This window comes from Anomaloglossus baeobatrachus, chromosome 2 (assembly GCF_048569485.1).
Source record: "Anomaloglossus baeobatrachus isolate aAnoBae1 chromosome 2, aAnoBae1.hap1, whole genome shotgun sequence".
Classification (NCBI taxonomy): domain Eukaryota; kingdom Metazoa; phylum Chordata; class Amphibia; order Anura; family Aromobatidae; genus Anomaloglossus; species Anomaloglossus baeobatrachus.
Window position 1 is genome coordinate 696,223,733 of NC_134354.1, and position 14,269 is coordinate 696,238,001.

The window sequence follows — 14,269 nt, forward strand, 5'->3', positions numbered from 1 at the left end:
CCAGTCAGCAGACAGGGGCAGGAATAGATAGCAAGACCTCACCAACATATTAGCTATTCGGCAGCTACTGCTAATCAAAAAGCTGTAAATTTATGTAACTTTATTTGCCTGTATTTCAAAAACTATACATCCAATCTGACAGCTAAAGGTATGTATAGAATCAGCCTGATAGCTCCAGTACAGTACTGGCTTTAGTTTATATATAAAAATCCTGGTGGTTGGTGCGCTTCAACAAGATGTCAGTTAAAATTGGATAAAACTCAGATACAAGTCTGATGTACAAAGCCTGTCTTCCATCTGTCATCCGTTTTTCTTTAAACTCCGAGTCTGAATAGCAAAATGGAAGAGAATAGGAAAAGATCTAATTCTTACTTAATGAATCCTTTTATAAAGCTGATTTGTGCATAGAAAGATTAAACTCTATCAAGAAGTGTTAAGGCCGCTTTACACGCTGCGATATTGTGACCGATATCGCTAGCGTGGGTACCCGCCCCCATCGGTTGTGCGACATGGGCAAATCGCTGCCTGTGGTGCACAACATCGCCCAGACCCGTCACACTACTTACGTGGCCAGCGACGTCGCTGTGACCGGCGAGACGCCTCCTTTCTAAGGGGGCGGTTCGTTCAGCGTCACGGCGACGTCACAGCTGCGTCACTGAACCGCCGCCCAATAGAAGTGGAGGGGCGGAGATGAGCGGGACGAACATCCCGCCCACCTCCTTCCTTCCGCATTGCTGGCGGGAGGCAGGTAAGGAGAGGTTCCTCGATCCTGCGGTGTCACACGTACCGATGTGTGCTGCCGCAGGAATGAGAACAACTTCGTTACTGCTGCAGCAACGATATTCGAGAATGGACCCCCATGTCACCGATGAGCGATTTTGCACATTTTTGCAGCGATGCAAAATCGCTCAAAGGTGTCACACGCAACAGCATCGCTAAAGCGACCGGATGTGCGTCACAAATTCCGTGACCCCAACGAGATCGCTTGAGCGATGTCGCAGCATGTAAAGGGGCCTTTAGGCCCCCTTCACATGTGCATAAAAACACACAAGTGTACATGAAAAATCAGTATCAGTGTCATTGTCAGTGTTTTCCATCAGCGTGCCATCCTTTTTTCTTTCCAGTTTTGATAAATAATGCAATTACAAAGCTTCTCCTATACTTTGCAATGTTAAACATGTACAGTCAGGGCCAGAAATATTTGGACAGTGACACAAGTTTTGTTATTTTAGCTGTTTACAAAAACATGTTCAGAAATACAATTATATATATAATATGGGCTGAAAGTGCACACTCCCAGCTGCAATATGAGAGTTTTCACATCCAAATCGGAGAAAGGGTTTAGGAATCATAGCTCTGTAATGCATAGCCTCCTCTTTTTCAAGGGACCAAAAGTAATTGGACAAGGGACTCTAAGGGCTGCAATTAACTCTGAAGGCGTCTCCCTCGTTAACCTGTAATCAATGAAGTAGTTAAAAGGTCTGGGGTTGATTACAGGTGTGTGGTTTTGCATTTGGAAGCTGTTGCTGTGACCAGACAACATGCGGTCTAAGGAACTCTCAATTGAGGTGAAGCAGAACATCCTGAGGCTGAAAAAAAAGAAAAAATCCATCAGAGAGATAGCAGACATGCTTGGAGTAACAAAATCAACAGTCGGTACATTCTGAGAAAAAAGGAATTGACTGGTGAGCTTGGGAACTCAAAAAGGCCTGGGCGTCCACGGATGACAACAGTGGTGGATGATCGCCGCATACTTTCTTTGTTGAAGAAGAACCCATTCACAACATCAACTGAAGTCCAGAACACTCTCAGTGAAGTAGGTGTATCTGTCTCTAAGTCAACAGTAAAGAGAAGACTCCATGAAAGTAAATACAAAGGGTTCACATCTAGATGCAAACCATTCATCAATTCCAAAAATAGACAGGCCAGAGTTAAATTTGCTGAAAAACACCTCATGAAGCCAGCTCAGTTCTGGAAAAGTATTCTATGGACAGATGAGACAAAGATCAACCTGTACCAGAATGATGGGAAGAAAAAAGTTTGGAGAAGAAAGGGAACGGCACATGATCCAAGGCACACCACATCCTCTGTAAAACATGGTGGAGGCAACGTGATGGCATGGGCATGCATGGCTTTCAATGGCACTGGGTCACTTGTGTTTATTGATGACATAACAGCAGACAAGAGTAGCCGGATGAATTCTGAAGTGTACCGGGATATTCTTTCAGCCCAGATTCAGCCAAATGCCGCAAACTTGATCGGACGGCGTTTCATAGTACAGATGGACAATGACCCCAAGCATACAGCCAAAGCTACCCAGGAGTTCATGAGTGCAAAAAAGTGGAACATTCTGCAATGGCCAAGTCAATCACCAGATCTTAACCCAATTGAGCATGCATTTCACTTGCTCAAATCCTTAAGACGGAAAGACCCACAAACAAGGAAGACCTGAAGGCTGCGGCTGTAAAGGCCTGGCAAGGCATTAAGAAGGAGGAAACCCAGCGTTTGGTGATGTCCATGGGTTCCAGACTTAAGGCAGTGATTGCCTCCAAAGGATTCACAACAAAATATTGAAAATAAAATTATTTTGTTTGGGTTTGGTTTATTTGTCCAATTACTTTTGACCTCCTAAAATGTGGAGTGTTTGTAAAGAAATGTGTACAATTCCTACAATTTCTATCAGATATTTTTGTTCAAACCTTCAAATTAAACGTTACAATCTGCACTTGAATTCTGTTTGTAGAGGTTTCATTTCAAATCCAATGTGGTGGCATGCAGAGCCCAACTCGCGAAAATTGTGTCACTGTCCAAATATTTCTGGACCTAACTGTACATCACATGGACAGCCCACTGATGCCATCCTTTCACAGCCCCTAGACTTGTATTGGTCATCCGTGCTGCTGGAAAAAAACTGACATGTCTCTGTGTGGTTCACATGAACAAACTCACACTGTCCTTGTGAAAACCATGGACATTTGAAGATCACCATAGGTTATAATGAGTACGTGTTGTATTCATGAAAAAACAAATGCCACAGGTACCAAAAACACTAACATGGGATGGAGGCCTTAGAGTGTGTCTTCTTTTTCAGAGGAACCTACTTTTCATACACAAAATTTTGATTTACTTTAATGTGATATTTCAAATTATTCATTTTCTCTGTGGCTGTCATGTGGCGTTCTTCTCTACTCTCACAAGGTGTTATGGGACTTCAGACAATGTTCACACTACAGAGTCTGACAAACCCCCTGGTGCTTCTGTATTGCTTATTCAGAGCCAGGCGTCAACCCGTTTTGTGCTTATTGGTAATCAGTCTAGCAGGAGTTAATTCCTCATGGCCTGTGAATTGCTGCTGGGGTCATAGGTTGCTGAAGACCTATCACAGCTATCTCTGCCCTTTAAAAGTTGGTGTGACTTTGTCCTCTATGCCTATTATAGCTCTAGCTTTGCTCCAGTGATACCAGTGTTTGTGCATAGTGATCCGTTGTTGGTGAACTGTTGTATGCTATTTGGTCTGCTGTGGAAATATCCGTATTGTTTATTTATTTCATCCCTGTACTTTATTTCTCCCCGAGCACGTATTGTCTTTACCCTTGTATGTGCTTGCAGTGAGTTAGTACTTTTGGTTTTCCCCTGTATGTCTGGTTTTGGGGGATCCATCACTCCTGTCCATCACTCCTGCCCACCTCATGTCCAGGGGTGGGGGAGAAAGGGTATTAGACCAGGGCTAGTCAGGAGTTAGGGCTACGCTGGTTGTTCAGACCTCTTCACCATCTGAAGTACCTCAGGAACAAGGGACAGCTTGGGTCCCTAGTCTGAGGGCCAGTCTAGGCGCACATCCCGTGATAGTGGCAGCACTACAAATAAATAGTGCCCTTGTAGATTGGTTCTCCTCACAGTTTAAAGCTAATTACTGGCTATACCAACAGCAAGATTCTCCATGATAATTTTTTGGGTGAGCCCTTCCATAACTAAGTTTACAATTGCTTTAGAGGCTCGCTCTGAACCTCACAAAATTTGGTCAGATTTTATGAAAGGAATATTAGTAGATGGTGCAATTTACTTCCCATCCAAAGCAATGGTCCCCACAATGGAGGCCAGCCTCTACTTAAGGCTACTTTACACGCTGCGATATTGGTCCCGATATTGCTAGCATGGGTACCCGCCCCCATCTGTTGTGCGACACGGGCAAATCGCTGCCCGTGCCGCACAACATCGCGCAGACCCGTCACACATACTTACCTGCCCGGCGACGTCGCTGTGACCGGCAAACTGCCTCCTTTCTAAGGGGGCGGTCCGTGCGGGGTCACAGCGATGTCACTGAGCGGCCGCCCAATAGAAGCGGAGGGGCGGAGATGAGTGGCCGGAACATCCTGCCCACCTCCTTCCTTCCTCATAGCGGCCGGGAGGCAGGTAAGGAGAGGTTCCTCGTTCCTGCGGCGTCACACATAGCGATGTGTGCTGCCGCAGGAGCGACGAACTACATCGTTACTGCTGCAGTAACGATAATCGAGAATGGACCCCCATGTCACCGATGAGCGATTTTGCACGTTTTTGCAACGATGCAAAATCGCTCATCGGTGTCACACGCAGCAACATCGCTAATGCGGCCGGATGTGCGTCACAAATTCCGTGACCCCAACGACTCCGCATTAGCGATGTCGCCGCGTGTAAAGCCCCCTTTAGAGAAGGAAACACAGAAATTGTGTTATACTGAATAAAAGTAAGTTGACATGGGATAGAAATGCTGATAATTTTATTTGTCGATTTCCAGAATAAAACTGAGGGCAGTTGGATGAGATTTTAGCAAATCAGATATAGCTAGCTTCTCCTAGAGAAAAGTCAAATTACTTTATGCCCTTGCGAGTCCTCATACCATTCAACTACATTAACCCTATCATTACTTTATTTCCCTTTACCCATCTGTTTCCCTCTATCTTGCCCTTGCTTGTTTATGCTTACTTTCTTTATTTGGTCACTGGTAGAGATGATCGAATCTTTGACATTTCTATTCTCCAGCTTCAGTGATTTTTTTTTTCTAAAAATGTTTTTTTATGGCTTATAAATTTGACTCGAGTTGAAGGTTCTTCAGTTAGAGTGAAAGGTAAACTCTGAGATTGCCTAGAACTGTATCCAATTTCCTTCACGTCTTGACTTAGGAACGTCTGACTGACGGCCCTAACTTGCCGTTCTGACCCAAACCAATTATCCACCTTTCACCACTTTTCCACTAAAATAAGACACAGACTGCGTGACATTGGATGTAAAGGCCACAGCAGCCTCGTTTATTAACACCAAAATAATCAATAACATTTTATTCATAAATATAGTAAATAACTCCATAAGCATAACCACCAGCAAAGGAGGGGGGGGTAAGTGAAGAGTCCCTTTGTCCATGATTGCAACACCAGCTCCACCATGTGCCCTCAGCCGCACCACACCGACTAGAGGACACCCAGCCGAGTGTTGCTCCACCATGTTCCCTCAGCCGCACCACACCGACTCGAGGACACCCAGCACATTAACATGCCCTGCTGTGACCCAGCACAGCAGGGTCCCACGTTAACATGTCCCGCTGTGACCGAGCACAGCAGGGACCCACCAACCATACCATTGCACACCAGGGGTAACCCGCTCCTGCACTGGGTTCCCCCCGCTCTTTGTGCAATCTACCGACTTCAAATACCCCCCTCCTTTCCGCCACAGCGAGCACGTATGACACCTTGTACGTGCGAGCCCCGCCACCAAAACCCGACCCGAGCCGACTCCTCGGGTCGAGCAACCAATACTGCGGGACCAATGTCAATCGAGCAAAATGACCCCCCAATAGACTTTACGATGTCAACCTGCACCAAGCCACCAATACCACAAGGTCAGCCGACCCAAGACCTGCAACTAGCCGACCACATCGTCCGATCCTATGTGCCGCCTGCGCGACCAGTCCCCAACGAGCCACCAGAGCCGCCGCCCCCCATCTCCCCGGAATAGGGGGCAAGCTTGGCCTCGTTGAGACAGCTACACTGCAGGCGCCGCTGAAATTTACACATCCACTGATAATTAAACAAAACCAACCATTATTGGTGTACCAGTACAACAAGGGCAGCCGCCCCCAAGACCAGCAACTAGCCAACCACACTGTCCGATCCTATGCACCGCCTGCGCGACCAGTCCCCAACGAGCCACCAGAGCCGCCGCCCCCATCTCCACGGAATAGGGGGCAAGCTTGGCCTCGTTGAGACAGCTACACTGCAGGCGCCGCTGAAATTTACACATCCACTGATAATTAAACAAAGCCAACCATTATTGGTGTACCAGTACAACAAGGGCAGCCGCCCCAAGACCAGCAACTAGCCAATCACGCTGTCCGATCCTATGCACCGCCTGCGCGACCAGTCCCCAACGAGCCACCTGAGCCGCCGCCCCCATCTCCAAGGAATAAGGGGGCAAGCTCGGCCTCGTTGAGACAGCTACACTGCAGGCGCCTCCAAATTACATATCAGCTGGTAATTAAGCAAAGCCAACCCTTATAGTTGGAAACAAAACAACCTCCCCTGTTTCCCCAACCTCTGGCAGATCCTAAGACATACCAAATAATGAACCGCTAGACAGTCATGCCCCTGCGAACAACAACACGAGCACGCCACCCAGGCAGGAAGAAATGGCCGAGGGCAATCAAGCCCGATGTCACGGATCAAGCACCCCGGATGCCCCCCCAGCGACCACGTCTCCTCCACCCACGTGCGGTACCAAAACGCTGCTGTTCCCGTAAACTGTGTATTATCACACCGATCCTGGAATTACCACCCAGTCCAATAGCCAAAACCATTCCACCCCAAAGACACAACAACACGGGACCAAAGACAGTCAAGCCGACCACCGGCCTGAAGAAAAGACCTTAACTATATCCCACTGTGTAACCATACTCCCACCACCAGATGATTTCCCTAATTAAGTCAGCATACACCCTTCTGACCACCGCATAATGCTCAAAGCCCCGTAAAAGGGGGGCACCTGAGCACAGTTAATCATTGGTATCTCCGTGCGCTTTGAACCTGGAAGCACAACCCTACCGTTGCCACCCTCTCACCAAAAGCCAACTGCACACCACGCCCCATCCCCGCTAAACTGCAGACTCAATACAACTCACAAAATGAGAGAACAGAAACTCCCACTCGACCCGTAATCCAGGGAAACTCAAACACCATATTTCTCCGAAATTGCAGACACCATAAGCCAGGGCCAACCGTCTATGTTGCACCCACGAGTGTCTGGTGCCTGCCCGCCATTCAGCCCTAAAGCGCCACAAAACAACCCCCAAATGGGGCACCGCCCCAGACAGTTACCACGTCCTTAAACCATAAGAGCCAGTGCATACCGCACTGGCTACCCCAGCCATCCAGCCCGACATTGCGGGAGGTAATGGCATAGTTGCGACCTACTCACACACTACTTCAAATACCTCACCCGCAGCTGCGCCGCACCACTATGCACCCGTGATACCTGCCGGTCCAGACCAATACGTAAGACCAAAGGAACCGCCCGGCAATGTACTGCCGAGAGGGGCTGCACCACCGCGTGGCAGCCCGCGAAACCCACAACAGGCCCCACGGTCTGTCCACATAATCAACAAATGGAGCAACACCCGCCAGCAGCACTACTGGGCTGGAAACTCCCGCAAGTCGCCAATAGGAGGCCCCCCCCCCGACACCAATAAGCCACACACTGGATCACCCAACGCAAATGTCACTTATTCCTTGCACCGACATTACCCGAGCCCCCTACCCGGGGGGGGCACCAGTAAGAAACACACCAAGACGAACCATATACCCATAAGGCAAAGCCAAGTCAGCTGTACCCAAAAGAAACACCCCAAACCCATCGTAAACGAGAACCACCTACTCTTATTATAAACTCCTGTGGAGCTACTATCCACCGCCATGACGAATGCCGCCCAACGGACTGCCAACGTTAAGCCGGCAACCCTACTAAGAACCGCATACCAATCCGCGCGTATAAAACTTGTTAAAACTGCCCCCGTGCAGACACTGCCGGCAGACTCCCATAATCTCCCCATGAACCCCCAAACGGCACGTGAACCCACGAATTCAAGAAGCCAAACTGGACCACAAAACAATAGCACGATATACACGGGAACCTGATAATGGCCCGTAACTGTACCACAAACATAGGGCCCCACCTATACGAACCACACACATCGATTTATCCCACACATTCTAACTCTGCAAATACACTCTGGGCATGAAGAAACAGCTTAGCAAGCCCAGGTTGTCCCAGAAACAGAAATAAGCACTCAACCATCCCGAATATTGGAATAATCCCCAACTATGGGACCGAACCCGAACCATAGACCACAATAACCGGCATTGCGCAACCATAAAACATCCAGCTCCACACAATATATGTACGAAAGATATCGGAAACAAACACTAAAAACCCGATTACAGGCAAAGGCAACAAAATCGTGACTTTTTTTTTTTCTTTAATTATCGCCTATTACTCCTGTCAATAGACGGCTAGCCTGGGCACCGCATACAGGTGACTGGTCAATTTCAAGACCCCTAGAAAGGTGTCGTCCACCGCCGCAAGGAAGGACAGATATCCAAAAACTGCTGTCCCAATCATCTCGACCTTAACATCTGGCCGCAACAAAACATGCCGCGCCCCAGTGGACCAGCAAAATACCCCCAATACCCACACAACACCAGTTGAAGAACCGGGCTAGCCCGATGCCCATAAAACTTAAACACCCCTCTTAAAACGTAACCACTTTCCCCTTCACCTCTCAAATAGCACACACCCCATGCAACGCTCCAGAGTAAGACGCCGAATGAAAATGCGCCCCCACGTGCCGGGCCACCATTTCAGTGGACTACCATCGAACTCTTATCAAATATTATGAACCGCGATAATCCTCTAGCTAAAAGACCCCCATGACCATTACAGAAACCATGGAATTGCCGTGACCATGGCTATCCACAACCCCTTTGTAAGTATTCGTATCCCTGCCTCAATCACCGCCCCACCGCCGACTTCCACCCGAATCAGTCACAAACCACCTGGAAATCACCCAATCATACAAAACACCCAGAGAATGCAAGCGCCATTACGCCATCCAGAATAAACCAAGTCGGCACCTATAGATAGACACCCTAGCATAGCAAGGCACCCGGGACCACGTAGCCACCACTCACACACAAAATTCAACACCGTACTCAGGGCCCCCAACCTCCTGCCGAAACCCGCTGACAAACAAACTACCGCCCTAATGCACCCAAAATCATACCTATCGACACCCTTACCACCCACCATAATTCAAGCATTAATACAAGGTTTTAAGTGAGCCGTAAGTTACTAGGCTGACTCCATGGGATCCCACGGAACAGCCGTCACATGTCCTCCACGTCGAGCACCGCCATCGTCTCCACGGGTAAACGCAGGTTGCAGCCCTCCAGGGCCGCAACGCAACCGGCCGGACTGGCCGGCCAGCCGGGGACGCTTGTCAAGTAGTCACCGGCTCGGAGCCACAACTTAGGGGGGGGGGGTGGTGCGCTCCAGCCGCACAGCCACCAGCTGGAACCCGTGCTGCCAACCAGCTGCTGACCAGACCCTACGCGGCTGCGCAGGCCGCACTCCTGGCATATGCAGACGATCGCATGACAAGCCCAGCTCTGGGTCAGCTCTGTCGTTTGCTGACCCCCCGAGCCAGCGCCAGACGTGCCGCCACTGCCTGCTGGACCCCGTTCAGGCTGTTTCCACCTAGATCCCCGGCAGTAGTAGACGACCGAGATGCCAGGGGCATGTGACTGCGCCGACAGACCCCGCACCGCGCCATGGGTCACGTGGCCGCGCCGCCCAGGTGTCACGCTGACCCCCGCGCCGTACCGATCTGAGGCTGTCAGGGCCAGTGATGTCACTTACCACTGCCCGCACCGCTGCTGGACGGTCGTCTGGGTCTGCGAAATCCTCCCCGCATCCTGCTCTGCAGCCGCCGGCGATCGCTGCAGGATTCATCGCCGACACTTCCGGGTCAGCTGACACCAGCGCCGAAGCACGTGACCGCATCGCCAGACCACGTGACCGCGTCGGGTCACGTGGCCGCGACGCGCGCGTCACCAGTACGCGCCGCAACCCGGAAGTGGAGGAGAGTCCGGTCACGTCACACCGCCCCGCTGCCGACATCTGATGCAGGTCACCGCGACATCTTCTCTCCTGGGACCGCAAGTGACCGCGCCGCCGGCCCACGTAACCGCGCCGCCCGCCCACGTGTCACCGCAGACCCACGTGACACCGCCGATCCACGTGACACCGCCGACCCACATGACCGCAGCGGGTCAGGCGAGCGCGGCGGATCAGGCGAGCGCGGCGGGTCAGGCGAGCTCGGCGGGCAGGTGAGCGCGGCGGGCCACACAGCCGCGACGCGCGCATCACACTGCGCCCCGCAAACCGGAAGTGGAGGGGAGGCCGGCCATGTCACTCACCGCCCCGCTACCTTGATGCCCGTGGCCCGACTTCCGGCCCCAGGCCCCGCTTTATCCCGTTTCTTTGATCTGCCGCCGCTGCCGTGGGTCTTCCGCTGGGCTCCTTCTCCGCCGTCAGGTCCTCGGCGGCGTCTCCGGGCTGAGGCGCTAAGGAAACCGCGGTCTTCACTGCCGCTTCGGAGGCAGAGGGGTCCCCATCTGCAGAGCCGCCGACTTCGCCAGGCCATCGTTGCAGCTGCTCCTCCTCCTCTTCATCTGTACCCCGAAGCCCTCGATCTTCAGGATCCAAGCGATTCAGCAACAATTCAAGACGTCTTCCAGGTAGTGAATGACCTCCCACCTCCTAATCTAGCCCTGTATATACTCCCCTACACTGGCAACCCCTGACCAATTACATGGCCCCACAGCCCTATAACTCCACCTCCCACTTTTCCCGCACAAAATACCCTGTACCTTAACCCCTTGCTAACCCTCAGGCCTAGCGTCCCTCCTCAGTCATGTTGCCCTCCCTTGAGCCCTTTCAGGGCAGGCGTCCGGGCTTTTCTTTAATGGAAACATAGCCTTAATAGATAAAGTGACTTCCACATATAGGGCTAGAGGTAAATGAATTGTATTTGACACCAGCATACCGGGACTTGCAGTGCAGCAAACACAAATCGGCTCACCTTCATCCAATGCCCGACCTGTCTGGCTCACCGATGTATATGAAAAACAAGGAAAGAAGAAAGGAGCATATCGAGGACTAAAACCCAAACTCTATTATTTAATCATACACAAATTCATATGCCGCAGGCATTCAGAGATCTCTTCCTTCCTTCTTCCTTCCTTGTTTTTCTGTAAATGAATGGTAACCATTCTCCTTTGAAGTTTTGTCTCACACTGTACAATATCTTTAGACTTTTTTTTAGATTTTTCCCTTATTTCTATTGCTAAGCTGTGAGCTCTTCTGAGGAAAATGGCTGCTGTGCTGCATTCCCTGCTTTGGCTTTTATACAGCATGTCATAGATAGAGATGAGCGAACCGGTCCCGGTTCGGCTCGAGGTCGGTTCGCCGAACGGAGCTCCCGTTCAAGTTCGGTTCGTCGAACGTTCGACGAACCGAACTCGAACTGCATAGGAAACAATGGCAGGCAATCACAAACACATAAAAACACCTAGAAAACACCTTGAAAGGTGTCCAAAAGGTGATAAACAACTCACAACACAACACAAACACATGGGAAAGTGACAAGGACATGTACTCATGCGAAAACAAAACAGCTGGACAAGGAAAAAGAGGAGGACACATCGATGCCATTACTGTGCAACTTGAGCCCTGCTCATTTTAGGCTTCCAATCTGGATAAATTGCCTGAGATTGCCACGTACGCCTTGGGGATCTTGTCGTGTCCTGCAGCCAGCGTTCTCTCGGAACCTGTCTTCAGTGCTGCTGGGGGTCTGCTGGCAGATAAGCACACACGTCTGTCCACTGACAATGTGGACATGGCTCTCAGAGGACTTTTCTTCCCCTGGGTCAGCCAGGGGACGGGAAAGGCACGCGTATTTTTGAGAGTGCTTCATGCAAAGCATCTGTTTCATTTTGAAAAGGGGGATCAAGTGATGCCAGTCAAGTGGGGTGTGTGTGGCCCAATTAGTGGAAACGAGGGAGACTGTGGTTGGAGTCCCCTCGCTGTGTTTCTAAAAGAACCAAGATGAACAAGTCATGGCTCTCAGAGGACTTTTTTTCCCCTGGGTCAGCCAGGGGACGGGAAAGGCACGCGTATTTTTGAGAGTGCTTCATGCAAAGCATCTGTTTCATTTTGAAAAGGGGGATCAAGTGATGCCAGTCAAGTGGGGTGTGTGTGGCCCAATTAGTGGAAACGAGGGAGACTGTGGTTGGAGTCCCCTCGCTGTGTTTCTAAAAGAACCAAGATGAACAAGTCATGGCTCTCAGAGGACTTTTCTTCACCTGGGTCATCCAGGGGAGGCGAAAGGCACGCGTATTTTTGATAGTGCTTCATGCAAAGCATCTTTGTAAGCTTGAAAATGGGGGTCAACTGATGCCAGTCAAGTGGGGTGTGTGTGGCCCAGTTAGTGGAAACGAGGGAGACTGTGGATGGAGTCCCCTCGCTGTGTTTCTAAAAGAACCAAGATGAACAAGTCATGGCTCTCAGAGGACTTTTCTTCCCCTGGGTCAGCCAGGGGACGGGAAAGGCACGCGTATTTTTGAGAGTGCTTCATGCAAAGCATCTGTTTCATTTTGAAAAGGGGGATCAAGTGATGCCAGTCAAGTGGGGTGTGTGTGGCCCAATTAGTGGAAACGAGGGAGACTGTGGTTGGAGTCCCCTCGCTGTGTTTTACATGCTTTTAGAAGGGCATGACATGGCTTGGAGGTTGACTTTCAGCATCTGCAAACTGTTGGCTACCAAAATGCTGCCTTTCCAACCTTTTAAACCGAGGATTTTCGAGACCTTATGCCCATCGCAGTGCCCCAAGAGCCGATGCCCAGGCGCCACTCCTTCTCCAACAAAGGCGTGCACGCGCTACACCAGCATGTCGCACTAAACATCACTGATTCCTTGAGAAACTCTGTGTGACAGGGTGCATTTCACCACAGATAATTGGCCCAGTAAGCATGGACAGGGGCGTTACATGTCGCTGACTGGGCAATGGGTTACTGTGGGGAGAGATGGAGAAGGGTCTGCTGTACAAGTCTTGCCATCCCCACGAGTTGTGTCAATCATTCTTCTGTATGTAGAAGTTAATACACTGCTTCTGCCTCTTCAACCTCGTGTGGGTCCTCCACCTTGGCCCAAACCCTGTGTGGTCAGGCCACCCTTCCTTGTAACTGCGCACAAGGAATACCACACACCTCCTTACTATGCTGGCAGCAGAGCTCAATGCCATCAGGCGGTCAAAGGTTTACTTTGAAATGTATGGGAAATTTGAGTCACACCGCTGAGAAGTTGTGGACGGTTAGCTCTGGAGACCGAGTTTCATCAATGGTTGTCTCCACTCAACCAGCAGCCAGGGAAGGCCGGGTGCGACAATGATGCAAACATGGGTGCGGCCCTTCGCTGTGACAATGTGACACACGTGCCTTGTGTGGCTCACGTGTTGAACCTGGTTGTCCAGCAATTTTTAAAGCACTATCCTGGCCCACATGGCCTTCTGCAAAGAGCACGGTGTATCGCCTTCCATGATCCACACACTCAGATGGGCTGTAAATGATAGGCTAGAGGGAAGCCACTCACCAAGCAGGACCCCTAGAACCCTGAAACCCTTTAACCCCTATACAGGGATTAGGAATTACACAGGGCCCAAGGTGATCAATACCTGTGGAAGGCTGCAGTTCCAGAGAATAGTAGTCAGGCAGGGTCAAAACATTAATTGAGGAACAGGAACAGAATGGGACGGCCAGGACTTAATCAGAAAACAAGCAGAGGTGAAATGCGGATCGGCCAACAAGGTACATAAACAGCAAGCAGGAAACGTAGTCAGGTAACAAGCACACAAAATCATAAAACTGAACTGGGGGTAAAAGTAACCAGAGGTTCATAGCTATGTCTGGCAGTGGTCTGCAGACAGGATGGGCATAAAAAAGGGTGTCTTCCCATTGGTTGTAGCTGAATGATGGTACTTCATCTGTGAGATACCCACCAGCTACATTCAGCCAGAGATTCTGCATCTGTCAAGGTAATGCAGCCCAGTGGGTGAGCAAAACCTGCGTCCACCTGCGCCGCTGGCATCGACTCCTCTCCCATCATCAGCACTATGCATGAAAGGAACACG